The following is a 13,451-nucleotide window of genomic DNA, read 5'->3' as shown; positions in this document are numbered from 1 at the left end:
TGTGTGTTTTTACTTAACACTTATAGTATTGACCAAGGTGGACTAATTACACATTTTTCTTTAAGTAAAATGTGTGAAATACAGTAATATTCATAAATTTTTAAATATTGCATTGAGATTTATCTTTCTCTTAGGTCTGTTGATGAACTTATAACATAATTTTCCAAGAGTTGAATAGTAAATAGTACAAAGCACTCAAGTAAAGCAAAATATCACAGAACCACTTCCTGTGATTCCATTTTATCTTATTACACTCAAAAGAGAGGTTTAAAATCAACAATAACAAAAGATATTGATACAGAAGTCTAAGTTAGGTTGGGTGGAGGCAGCCACAGTACTTTTTTACACAACTCTTCCTTGACAACTTTGACAGAAAAGAGAAGAGCAAATTGAGATCATAAGGCTGCCCTTATCAGATGTTTTTGCCATTTGGATATACAATGATGATTACATTTAAATGATACCATCACTGAGGATCTGATGTGAAAATTACGGTACGGAATAAGTCGAGCTTTATTTGCCAAACTAGATTAACTGGAGGTAAATAAGTCCCCTGGAAAAGTAAAGCTCACAGCTACAATGCTTCGAATCTTTGAATATGATAAGCAGGCAACACACAAGTGTACAGACAAGAAAGAAGGCTGTGTACAAAAATGCGCACTTTGTTCATTGTTACACCCTTCAATTGAAGGTGATTATTGAATGCTGTACAACCCAACAAGCAAGTGAAAGGTTTTTAAAATAGTAATTTAGAACGATTTTGCATGTTTTTCTCAAAATCTTCCATACGGACAGCCAAACGAGATGAGACCATTTACAAACGAGTCCCAAAAATTTCTGCAACTATATAGAATTTCAGGGCAGGTTGCGTAATAACTATTTTTGTCTCCAAAAATGAACTGAGAAAAGATTTTGGTTGACTGGTTGTCTCAGAAAAATCTGGTCACATATCAACTGAAAGCGCACGGAATAGATTGAGTCTAAAAGCTCATTCTGTATAGTTTTAGATAGTCCCAGAAAAACACGACTGTTAGTTGTTTTCAATGTGCCTCTTTAAAGTAGAGTCTAGCTCGACCATCAAATTACCCAACCCACAAAAATTCCAGGATTATCAAATTAATTGGTTTCATTGTGTTCTCGCAGTGCAAACTCATTTAATTTTTTTTTTTTTTTTTTTTTTTTTTTTTTTTTTTTTTTTTTTTTTGCAATTGGCTTTATGTCGCACCGACACAGATAGGTCTTATGGCCATGATGGGATAGGAAAGGCCTAGGAGTGGGAAGGAAGTGGCCGTGGCCTTAATTAAGGTACAGCCCCAGCATTTGCCTGATGTGAAAATGAGAAACCACGGAAAACCATCTTTAGGGCTGCCGACAGTGGGGTTCGAACCCACTATCACTCAGATGCAAGCTCACAGCTGCGCATCCCTACCCACACGGCCAACTTGCCCGGTCACAAAATTTAATGCAGTCAATCAGTTTACTGAGTTTGTAATGGTTTTCAACCTACACGCACTATCTAACTGGCACCTGATGCGTACCTTACCAAGCATCGTGAACTGAATACTATTGTTTATTTGCTTTTCACTATTTATTTTTTTATTTTTTTTAACTCATTCAAGAATTTTAGATCCGTAACACCAATTAATGTCCACGCAAGATCACAAAAATTCATAGCCAAACCCGTGTAGCAAAAAGAATACATTTCTTATCTCATATTCACACAACCACTCTGCATGCTTGTATGACTTTACAAAGGAAAAATTAAATGCATCCTCCTAATTCAATACAAAACATAATTCCATCATTAGATGGAGCAATAACATTCAAACATGTTTTGACTCATTTGAGCCATCATCAGTGAATTAAGCAAAGCAAAGTCACCTCCTTACAGGCCATGAAGGTCCTTGGAGGAGTGGAAGGTAAAGGCTTCCACCATTGTTAACCTCGGCATGTGATGGGGTAGAGTGGTTAGCTCTACGCCCGGCCGCCTTTGTCCCCAGGAATTAACCTGGTAATCATTTTTGGTGTACGCTGAGTGAACCTCAGGGCCATATGCACCTCCGGAAGTAGAAATCTCATTTCTTAAATTTTATGACTTCCTGACAGGGATTTGAACCCACGTCCTTCCGGGCAAACCGAGAACACCTTTACCGCCTCGGCCAGGCAGCCCCTCATCAGTGAAATAAGGGAGGGTTAAAGTAATCTACATAATACAAGCTAAAAGTGTACTAAAAACATAATAAAGGAACAAAAGAAAAACAAAAGAGACATGACGGAAATAAAAAGAATAACATTATACAATATTTACATCACTAGATGGAGCAATAATTAACTTGCTGAGATAAATTCATTATGTTTTTAGCACATTTTAGCTTGTATTATGTAGATTGCTTTAACCTCCCCCCTTATTTCACTGATGATGGCTCAAACGAGTCAAAACATGTTTGAATTTTATTGCTCCATCTAATGATGGAATTATGTTTTGTATTGAATTAGGATACATTTAATTTTTTTCTTTGTAAAGTGAAAACCATCAATACGGAATGATTCTAATATCTTGTAATGCTTGTATGATGTACGATTTACTTTTGCAAGTATTCTGAACTTGTGTATTATTATTATTATTATTATTATTATTATTATTATTATTATTATTAAACACAGATTTAAAAAATGCAACAATATCACTATCACCACAAGCAGTTCCAAATCACAATCGCACCAGTAAATTAACACACACACACTACTTTCAAAGCTTCATGGCATACAGAATAATCACCACACAGCACGAACACAAAGAAAGATTACAACTGAAAAGTTCAATTATGGACCAGTACCATCGCACTCATTCAAGTCTTCCATGCAAAAACGAACTTGCTCACTGCTGTCACCTTTCACGAGATGCGGGATGCAAGCCAGAGGCCTGCATTATTTCACCTTTGGAATCTGAATTGACATTCCTGGTCTCAAATGTTACATATGATTATTATTCATTATTATTTTTCATCTTCAAATATAATTAATAGGGCAAACAAGGTCATGAATTATTATTTAATGTCATTATGTGCAGCCATGGCTGGCACATGCACGTAGAGGGGTTTGTGAAGATGCCTTTACTCCTACGGACTCTGCCGAGCTTAAAGCCTCTTCCCGCACCCTTCATCCCTCCGAAACCGTCCACTGACTTGCTTCCCCCTGACATCTCTCTCCCCTCACCATTGCTATATCCCACTATATGCTGGGACAGAAGTTCGAGAGTCTGTGCCTTACCTTCAACCTGAAAACATTCACCAGCAAACTGCACACTAAAAGTCACTCACCTAAGTTTGATATTGCCTAACAGTCTTCCTTATTGATGATAATTTACAGGTTTACAATGAAATGTAATTTTCTTAGCATTATTCAAGTACAGTTTTTTACTTCAAATATTGAGAGAAAATTAAAAAAACATTTTGGTTCTCTAGAGAGGGCACCGTCTGAGACTCCTTACAGATTTACTTATGTCATCACTGGTGTAATTTAAAGAAAATGTTACTTGTGTTCTATAATTTATACAGACAACAAGAGCTCCTCTACAGCACAAAGAGATTCATAGTCATTTTTATGGGCTGGAAGTAATAAGTAGTGGAACAACGGAAATAATCAAAACTGGTGTTTAGTCTCATAATTTGTACATCTCTGCACAGCACTCTATTACAGTACTTCATTTATCACCTCTTGTTCTGGTCTGTGAAGGTGGCATAGTTCTGTGACTCTGAGTTAACTTGTAGTATTGAAAATAACTGTTGTCTATATCATCAAATACAATATTACTAAACAAATTTGAACCAAGGACATGAATTTAATAACTGCAAAAAGATCTTCAAATATTAAGCTTTCTTTTGAATATCCTCTAAACATTTTATGAAAATACTCTTCTCGGTTTACTCTACCGTAGATATAAAGGTGAAATTTCATGGCATATGAACTGAACAACATAATACAGCCAACTCAGTCAACTGAATGCAAGTGATTCTGATAGGTAGTGGATTATAGGTGGCTTATCTGGTGAACTAAAACAACCAGGAAGTCACGAGGATAAAAGGCGAAAGTAGATTAATTTCATATCGTCGTTATGGATCAATCAGTAGGCTGAATATTTGTTTTTTTGCTGAGTATTAAGTCAGCTATCCTTAGTGGATTTTCTCTCTCTGTGCACAGGCACAAAGGAAGTGCTTTTGATGAGGCTATGAGGGATTGTAGGTTGTCTTCCTAGAAGATAGTAACTACATTTTAGTATAACTTTTAAGATAACAATTATTTAATTTAATTATCAGAGGTAAGTTGCCGTTTTTTGTTATTGCTATATTGTTGCCTTCACCATCACTGCTGCATTATTTTATGGTTATAATGAACCATAAAAATGAGGATCAATTTGACCCTTCAAAACTCTAAGTAATATTTAGATAATAATAATAATAATAATAATAATAATAATCGTATGGCCTCAGCTACCGTGTGCAGACATTTCAATTTGACGCCATCTGGCTGTCTGCTCGTCAATTTCGACGTTCCGTTTTACTCCAGGCCCCCACTAGATGGCAGACCGAGTAAACCGAAACTCTCTTGGGCGTCTATGGCTGAGATTTAATTAATTTTGTCGGGTAAACACCAAATGTGTCACCAGAGATCTTTTACATGCCGACATCGTACGACATGGAGTGTCGAATGGACTTTTTTCCGCCCTTCAAAAATCCGATTACCTCTGCCGGGTTTGAACCCGCTATCTTGGGATCCGGAGGCCGACACTCTACCGCTGATCCACAGAGGCAGCTAATATTTAGATGATATAAATACACAAAATGAGTCAATACATTCCTTCTCATCAAATAATTCATAAGAAGCCAAATGTTTAATACACTGCAGGTTCCTTCCTTTTCCAATCTTCTTCTTCTTCTCCTTCTTCTCCTTCCTAGTGTTTTTCCGCTGGTGTAGGGTCGGCCGTTCTAATCTTGGCTCGCCATTTTGCACAGTCTTGGGCATTGTGTGGTCTTAAGTCCAAAGTCTTCATATCAGCATTCACTGCGTCATGCCAGCACTGCTTTGGACATCTGTGTGGTCGTTGCCCATTAATTTCAAAAGTGTGGGTGAAATTGGCAACTGTTCCAGGTGCAGCACGCAGGACGTGACCGTACATTGGAGATGTTTCTCCTATGCCTTCTCAGTGAAGGGTGCTATGCCCATTTGCTGGCGGACGGTGTCGTTTTAGACATGATGCAGGAGTATGACATCAACCAACAAGCATGCGCATTTCTATGGTGTGTAATTGGCACTCTGTAGCTTTGTCAGCTGGTCGACATTCGACACCATATAAAGCAACAGGATGTACTATCATGCAGTATATTTTGGACTTCTTCTGTAGTGACATCCTTCTGCTGCAGAGTACGCCTGTGACTTCCCTCCATCTCATCCATGCTGCCTTTATCCCCCTTCGCACTTCATCACGTATCACACCATCAGTCTGCAGCGAGATCCTAGATACCTGAAGCTTACAGTCTTCATTAAAGTCTCTCCATCAGCATGAATTGAGCCATTGCTTCGGATGGTTTCCAGGAATTTGGCCTTCGTTTTTGTTCATTCTAAGACCGTATTGTGAGAGATGGCTGTTCCAATCTTCAGCTTGATGCTGCAATCCACTTCTGGTGGTATCAGCAAGTGCAACATCATCTGCGTATAAGAGATTCCAAGGGACAAACCTCTGCAGGTCCTGTGTAATTGTGTCCATGATGAGAACAAAGTGCAATGGGGACAATGCTGAGCCTTGGTGTACAACGACTTTCACTGGGAAGATCTCCAAGATGCCGACATTGCAACGTACACGACTTGTGGTGTTCATGTAAAGCATCTTGATCAAACCGATAAGCATTTCTGGTACACCATGGTCACAAAGTGCATACCAGATCACACGATATGGAACATGGTCGATAGCCTTTTCAAGATCAAGGAAGGCAATCTGCAGTGGCTATTGTTTCTCTCAGTGCTTTTCAATGAGTATTCTGGCAGCGAAGATGGTGTTGGTTGCTCCAGCACCCTTGACGAAGCCACACTGGTTGGTACTAATGCTTACGATGTCATCCAGTCACCGATCCCTTTCCTATTCTATCGTCATCAACATCCTATCTCAGTTAGTGCAACTTTAAACCACTAGCAAAAGAAAAAAAACATTTCTCTTTGTAGCTCAATTTTCTGTTAAATGTATGGATTGTTGGCAAGTATGAATGAAACGCTAACATGGCTTAATGGTTGAAATCATTAAACATACACTTGGGGTGGGGGGTGGGGGAGGAAATTAAATCTATAACAATGGCACTTGAACTTCTTTTCAAGCCATTGGCTTTCCAGAAGGCTGTCTTCCTAGTCGATTGCAAAGCTGCAATTCACGCTCTGCATGAAACAAACAAATTGTAACTCAAGACAGTAAGCAAGAGCGGTGACCTTCTCAGTAAACAAGACAAGGAAATGGTGTTCAGGTGGGTACTCTCCCATGTAGGATTGAACTGACCTGCTGCCAAAAAGGGGAGTGACACTTCATACCACACCTGCACCACCAAACTTTGAGATACTCTAAGTACATGAGAAGAATTCAACTAGGACACCATAAAATGGTTGTTATTGGTGTTGCTGTTTGAGTCATTAAACCATAGACTGGTTTGATGCAGCTCTTCTTGCCATAAAATGGTATTACCATTAATAAATGAAGGGCTTGGAGCAACATAGTGACAAGCTACACTCATAAAATTTTACACGTTTCAAAATATTCCATAATTAATAATAGACTTTCCAATGTCCAAGAAGTCATACTATCATCAACTTGTATATGTTATGCATTGTTCCCATCTGTTGGAAGCCACTTCAATCCACCTAAATACTTTACTAATTATTTTTTCATTGAGGAACATACATTTTTGTGGCTTGTAATTATATTGCCTGATTTCTTTTTAACAAATCTTCCATTTGTTAGAAATGAAGCCATACTTTCCATTTTATCAAAAATATTTATTGAAAAAAATAAAAAATAATTTAATACTATAACAATACAATACTGACTTTTTCTTTCAATGGGAGCAAAGAAACTTACATTTTCTTGTACACTAATTCCACATCATCATCAGCAGGATCAAATTCACATTTAGTCATGATACACTGGAGGCACAAATGGCAAAAGACTTTTCACATCCAAAAGTTTTTTCTTGTTGATCTTAATGGGTCCTCCATACTTTGGCTTGAGGATCGTAAGTGTGATGTCAGCTGGTCAACTTACCCTAAAGAACTGCACCTCTTTAAAATGTCTTAATTGTGTGCTTGATGAAAATTTTTTTTTTTAATTTGGGAGTTTCCACTGTGAACTTGAAAGCTAGTGCAAAAGAAAAATCAACTTGTTCTCCACATTTTTTTCAGGGTGGGTGTTTGTTACATTTTGCAGTAGGGTACTAACATGCAAAATCACTTTCTGTGAGATTTGTGTTACAAGAAAAGGACTTTTCTTGTTGGCTTTTGCAATGATGTTCATCCATTTATGATGATCATAAATTTGTTGATGTTTCTTCAGAGCCTTCTCAATCAGTGCAAAATCTATGGTGGAGGGTAAATGTGTGTTTCCAGATATGAGGAAATAATGAATGATGATCTGAAAACATTTCTCTCTCACATACTGTAACCAAAGGGTCATCATAGCCCAGTTTTTATTCTGCCTCGGGCAGTTGTCTGTAAAAATAACTAGGTTTTTATTTGATTTTTAGTATCCAGAAACACTGCAAATTTTGTCACTGCCTCTATGTCTTGTCTCGTCACCCCATACAAACTTATAGCCTTTTCCATTTACACAGTCATGCACCCCAAAGTTGTACAACCATAATTTTTGGCCGTAAAATGCTGGTCCAATTATCAGTTTTGGTACCGGTAGGACTTGTTGAAGATCAAACGTTATTAACAGTGTTTCGGGATCACATTTCTTGGATTCTGTTTTCAGGAGGTCCTGCATAGCCTTTGATCTTGTTTGATGAATGATGAATTTGTAACTCAGTTTCCGCAACATTGGCTTCCTTAGCTCTGCCCTGTAACTGTAAAGTTTGTATATTCACTTTTCTTATCACAGGTTTCACATGTATCTGATCTCGGCAACTTAAATCCAATATTGAAATCAGTACAAAATACTCTTTTATACCTCACATGAGTCACCAGGTTTTCAATGTTTTTTTCATCACACCATGGCAGATAATTATCTTCGTACAGTCAGAATATAGAAAGATTGCAGTCAAAAAACATTTCCGTCATTGACTGATCTACTATAGTGACAGGTATTTTGGTATGCTCTTAATGTGTTCTCTTGCTGACTCCAGGCTATCTTCAGGTATCCTATTGGGTCTGTTGTGATGCTTGCCTCTTTGGTCCGTTTTAGGTGTGAGTGCTCCAATTGCAATGTGCGAAACTACAGTATTCATTTAAATCTAAGAATTTTGTTTTTGTCCGTATTGAACTGAGAATGGAAGATAGGGAACTTAAAAGGGTCCACCTTTTCAATACAAATAAATGTTATAGTTTATTTACAACATATATTTACACTTGGAAATAGTTTCGACGCTGTTTGGCGTCATCTTCAGCCAAAATGTGAGAAATAGGAATAGCATGTAGACATTTATATTATACAAGGTGTTACATCAGTGTGATTAAAAGAGAGAATATGAAGACGTGAAGTACAATGTCAGTTTCAAAATGGTCATGAATGGCGAATCAAAATTGTATAAACATGAGATAACATAAACACATAAACAAAAAACATATATACATATCAACTGTAACAAAGCCATGTGGAAGTACGAGATGATTGGCATTGGAGGCAGGCAACATTCAATGGAAGAGTGTTTGAAATAATTTGAATCTCCAATGCCAATCATCTCGTACTTCCGCATGGCTTTGTTACAGTTTATATGTATATATGTTTTTTGTTTATGTGTTTATGTTATCTCATGTTTATACAATTTTGATTTGCCCTTCATGACCATTTTGAAACTGACATTGTACTTCACGTCTTCATATTCTCTCTTTTAATCACACTGATGTAACACCTTGTATAATATAAATGTCTACATGCTATGCCTATTTCCCACATTTTGGCTGAAGATGACGCCAAACAGCGTCGAAACTAGTTCCAAGTGTAAATATATGTTGTAAATAAACTATAACATTTATTTGTATTGAAAAGGTGGACCCTTTTAAGTTTCCTATCTTCCACTAGAGTATTCAGCCTGCCTTTTGAGTTCTGAAGACCATGCACATTGGTAAATTCTGTTTTACAAATCTTCACATATTCGCCGTTGACTTTTACTTTATATTCTGCTGTAAAATTTTGGCTGGATTCTTGCTTCTTTGTTTGTTTTTTTTTGGAATAAGACATTTTTTTTGTCTGGGTTTCAATGCAAGCATATAAGTAGCTATTTTGGATATCAAAAGAACCCAGGTTCCAAAAGCATTCAAACGTTTCTGTTTCTGTACCCACAAGCTTGGACCGGTATTATTCACGGCAGGTGCAAGGAGGGCCTAAAATCCAACCACCTACCTTTTTCCTGGCATGCTCATTATAATACTCTCTGCCTTCATTTCTTTGCCTTTTTATCTTTAATTTTATATGAAATTTAGGACTTCTTTTTCTCCAGCATTGCCGGGTCATCTTTTGAGGAGATTTCTCTGGAGTCTGTGGGTTGAGACAGTGCACTGGCCTCTCACCGCAGGGTTCCATGGTTCAAATCCCGGTCACTCCATCTGAGATTTGTGCTGGACAAAGCGGAGGCGGGACAGGTTTTTCTCCAGGCACTCTGGTTTTCCCTGACATATTTCATTCCAGCAACACTCTCCAATATAATTTTATGTCATCTGTCATTCATTAATCATTGGCATAGAGGAATGCGACAGGCTTCGGCAGCCGGCACAATTCCTGTCCTCGCCGCTAGATGGGAGCTTCATTCATTCCATTCCTGGCCTGGTGGAATAACTGGGAACAGTCTGTGGATTTTCATTTTCATTTTCTAATTAAGATACTGATATTTAATAATTTGGTTGCAACATTCTGTGCTTGAAATTAAACAGGTTAATAGCAATACAATAACAAGGTACATTCAGTTTTAAAACAGATTACATTTCAGAAGACTTGCAATATTTAAAATAGTATTTAGCTCCAAGCATAAGAATTAGTATATCTTAATCCAAATTCAAAATATATTGTATTGATTTAGGAAAATTTTGAGATTAATAACAATTTTCCACAAATTTTCTTGCATGGAGAATTTTTTATAAACTGAATACACAAGACCATGACAAGCCACAAATTACTTTGTTGTTAACTTACTGAGTATGAACAGGGTGCTCCACTTCCTTCTGTGTGGTAATCCACATCCTGGTCTGTGTCATCTTGAAAATCACTCACACTTGTCATCAGATTCTTCATGTGTGTCACTAAAATAAAGTAATTTTCTCTTGGCTTGCAAAGAATTGTTACTACTGTCCACCATCTTGGTATGTGGCTTGTTATGAATCTACCTAAAACCAAAATGAAAGCCCTTCAGGCAAGAAGATACCGTAACTCTCTGCATTGTGCTGCTATCTGCCAGAAAATCACAGAAAGTAAAACAAAATCAGTTAGATACAATTTCAAAGGCCATTGCTGTTGTTAAATGTCATTTTAGAGAAAAGTTTGGCTTGTCACTATGTTTCCCTAAGCCCTTCAAATATAAAAAATATATAAAAATATAGGATTTACTGTTCATTAAAAAACAACAAGAGTAAATCAAGGAAAGAAGCAGTCGCAAATTTACATTTTAATGCTGGTCCTGACTATCTTGTGGTACATTTTTATCAAAACAAAGATGTTAATAGATGTTCTGTCAAAATATGTAAACTGTAGAATTCTAAAATGGACAAGGATCACCTCCTGATATGCTCAAAATTAGACTACACTTGTCAAGAACCGCGGTTATGGTGGTCATTATTGTTTAAGGGAACGTATTAGTAGGCATCTGTCCCCTGTCAACAGCAAAACAACCTGTTGAACCTGTATTGGGATGCCACATGATTAACAGAATGAATTCAAAGTCTGCTGTTAGAAAACAACACTTACGGGAACTGTGTAGTTAAGGTGGTAAAAACAGGCTTGGTTCACCCGGAAATGCTCAAGTTCAATATCCTACCAGAAAGTAAAGAAAAGAAGAAACAAAACTCCTACTTCTGTAGAGAAATATGACCCTGGGGTCCATTCAGTCTACAACAGGAATAAGAACCTAGATTCATTCCTGATGCTGAGGTTACAAATGTAGCATAGTAGAAGTGATACATCTTCAGGGACCGTGAAGACATACTGGTTGGCACAAAGGAATTTCACATACCTTAAACTTGGATGGCAAATACTGATCCTGGTATTAAAAATATTGAAACAGGAATAAAGGGAACTGACTGGTAAGGTGATAAAGGCTTCCTCAGGCAAGAGAATGATGTGTGAAGCCTTTACCTTCAGGCTTTCACATGCCTTCTTATCCTGTACAGAGTGGTGTTGCTTTTTTTTTTTTTGCTAAAGAAATAATTCAAGATAGAACAAAGATACTGTCTCAGTATTCGATTAAGTTACTCTTTATTCTGTTTTAAGAAACATGTTTCTCACTGATTTGTCTTCAGGGTCCATGAAGACATACTGGTTGGAGAAACGAGAATTCCGCATACCATTAACTCGGATGGCAGCTCCTGGTCCTGGTATTAAGAATATTGGAACAGGATTAAAAGATCTGACTGGTAAGATGATAAAGGCTTCCCAACACAAGGGAATGATGTGTTAGTAAAGCAAAGATGCTAGGTATGCCAAGAATCTGAGACAGTTAGCACTGCTGTAGTTTCTGTTGTTTTGAAGCTAGTCATTTCTTGAAATTAAAATCCACAGGAGCAATTTCTGGATAATTGCTTTGGTTTTAAAAATTATGTGTAATAACAGGAATTCTGCATTATTTTAGGGAATTGTTCAACAACCCTTTGTACTTAGTGTGTGTGTAAAGTTCATTGTTGACTTATGAGTCTGTAATAACAATATATGTGTTTGTAATTATCTGGGGGTTACAGTTAGGAAAGAGGTGACTTCAGCCTGTACTATTCCAGCATTTTTAATTTCTTTTTGTCTGAATTGCTATCTTCTGAGATATGTTTATCATAGAATCATAAATACAAACAGATGGAAGTTTTACAAAAAAAAAAAAAAATTTAGGTGATTTTAGGTCATTTCTGTCAATTTCCTGAAGTCAGTATATAGCCTAGTATGAGAAATGTGAGGTATTTCTGTATTGGAATAAAAACTGAAATTATTGGAATGATTTACTCATAGGTCTATGAAAATTACTGAGGATTAAAATTGGTTGTACCAAGTCACTTACATCGATTGTCCTTTCACTTAAAACATTAACTTTCTGGCACCGATTTCATTCCGGTGAAGATTAAGCAACAAAAAACTGCCAAATTCCATATAAATTGACATCCAGCAACAATTATACACCACATATTGCATTAATACCAAAAGGCCTAATGAAACTGTAACAAAAATTCAATATGTGGTTTCAAAAATTAGCACTTCAAGGTCATGATAAAAGTGAAGAATTATCAAATTCTAGCATTTTTAGGAGCCTCATAAACTTCTCACCAGAACTTGATGCATCTCTGAAAGACCATTTTGTTACTGCAATGATTTGTTGGACTTGAATGCACACTATGTGTCAGGAGCACATAAGGTGGGAAATAAGAGCTGCATGTGGGAGATTGTGGATGAAACTATTTAGTGATGTGTCATCTTGATTTCAATGCTCAGTGCTAATGGGCAGCAACAATAGTTGACAACTGTTACAACTGCATTAGCAAGTGTTCCATAATGAAGGATGTTCCCCCAGCTCCTCAACCAACTTAAATCTATCCTAAAACACTGCAAGATTATGCAAACTAAAACCAGCAAGTTCTAAATGTTTTCATAGTCAAACATATTTTCATTTCAACTATGTCATATATCAAGTTGTTTGAATCAGGGCCGACAATCATGTTCCGTGTTCCACAAACGCACAGTAATAATTCTAAATTAGACCCAAGATCTTCCTTAAATACTAAGCATCTCAAGCCAAAGGATAATTTCAGCTGATTACCAAATGTGTGGTATAATAGTCAACAAGTTCTGTTTTTTTTTAAAAAGTTCACATATTCCAGTTGATTGTGGCAAGACCCCTTGAGAAGTCTATGCCGAGTTGTACAAATATACTACAGCATTTTTACTCATATCCAAGAACACTGAAGTGCCATGTGTTTCATATCAGTGTATAAACTTTCAATCAATATATATATTCTCAACTATGATAGTGCATTTGTTTCCAATAAATTGAAACAAGACCAACAGTTCTATT

The 13,451-nt window shown here is 36.9% G+C and overlaps 1 protein-coding gene across 1 annotated transcript in view; it reads left to right on the top strand.

Moving 5' to 3' along the window:
* The window catches only part of Gyc88E (Guanylyl cyclase at 88E), an 814,243-nt gene that overhangs the window by 781,163 nt on the left and 19,629 nt on the right, over positions 1–13,451 (top strand). The gene's annotated exons all lie outside the window — the stretch shown is intronic.

Source organism: Anabrus simplex, chromosome 3 (genome assembly GCF_040414725.1).
Source record: "Anabrus simplex isolate iqAnaSimp1 chromosome 3, ASM4041472v1, whole genome shotgun sequence".
Classification (NCBI taxonomy): domain Eukaryota; kingdom Metazoa; phylum Arthropoda; class Insecta; order Orthoptera; family Tettigoniidae; genus Anabrus; species Anabrus simplex.
The sequence above is the reverse complement of the archived record's forward strand: the minus strand, read 5'-3'. Positions and strand labels throughout refer to the sequence as shown.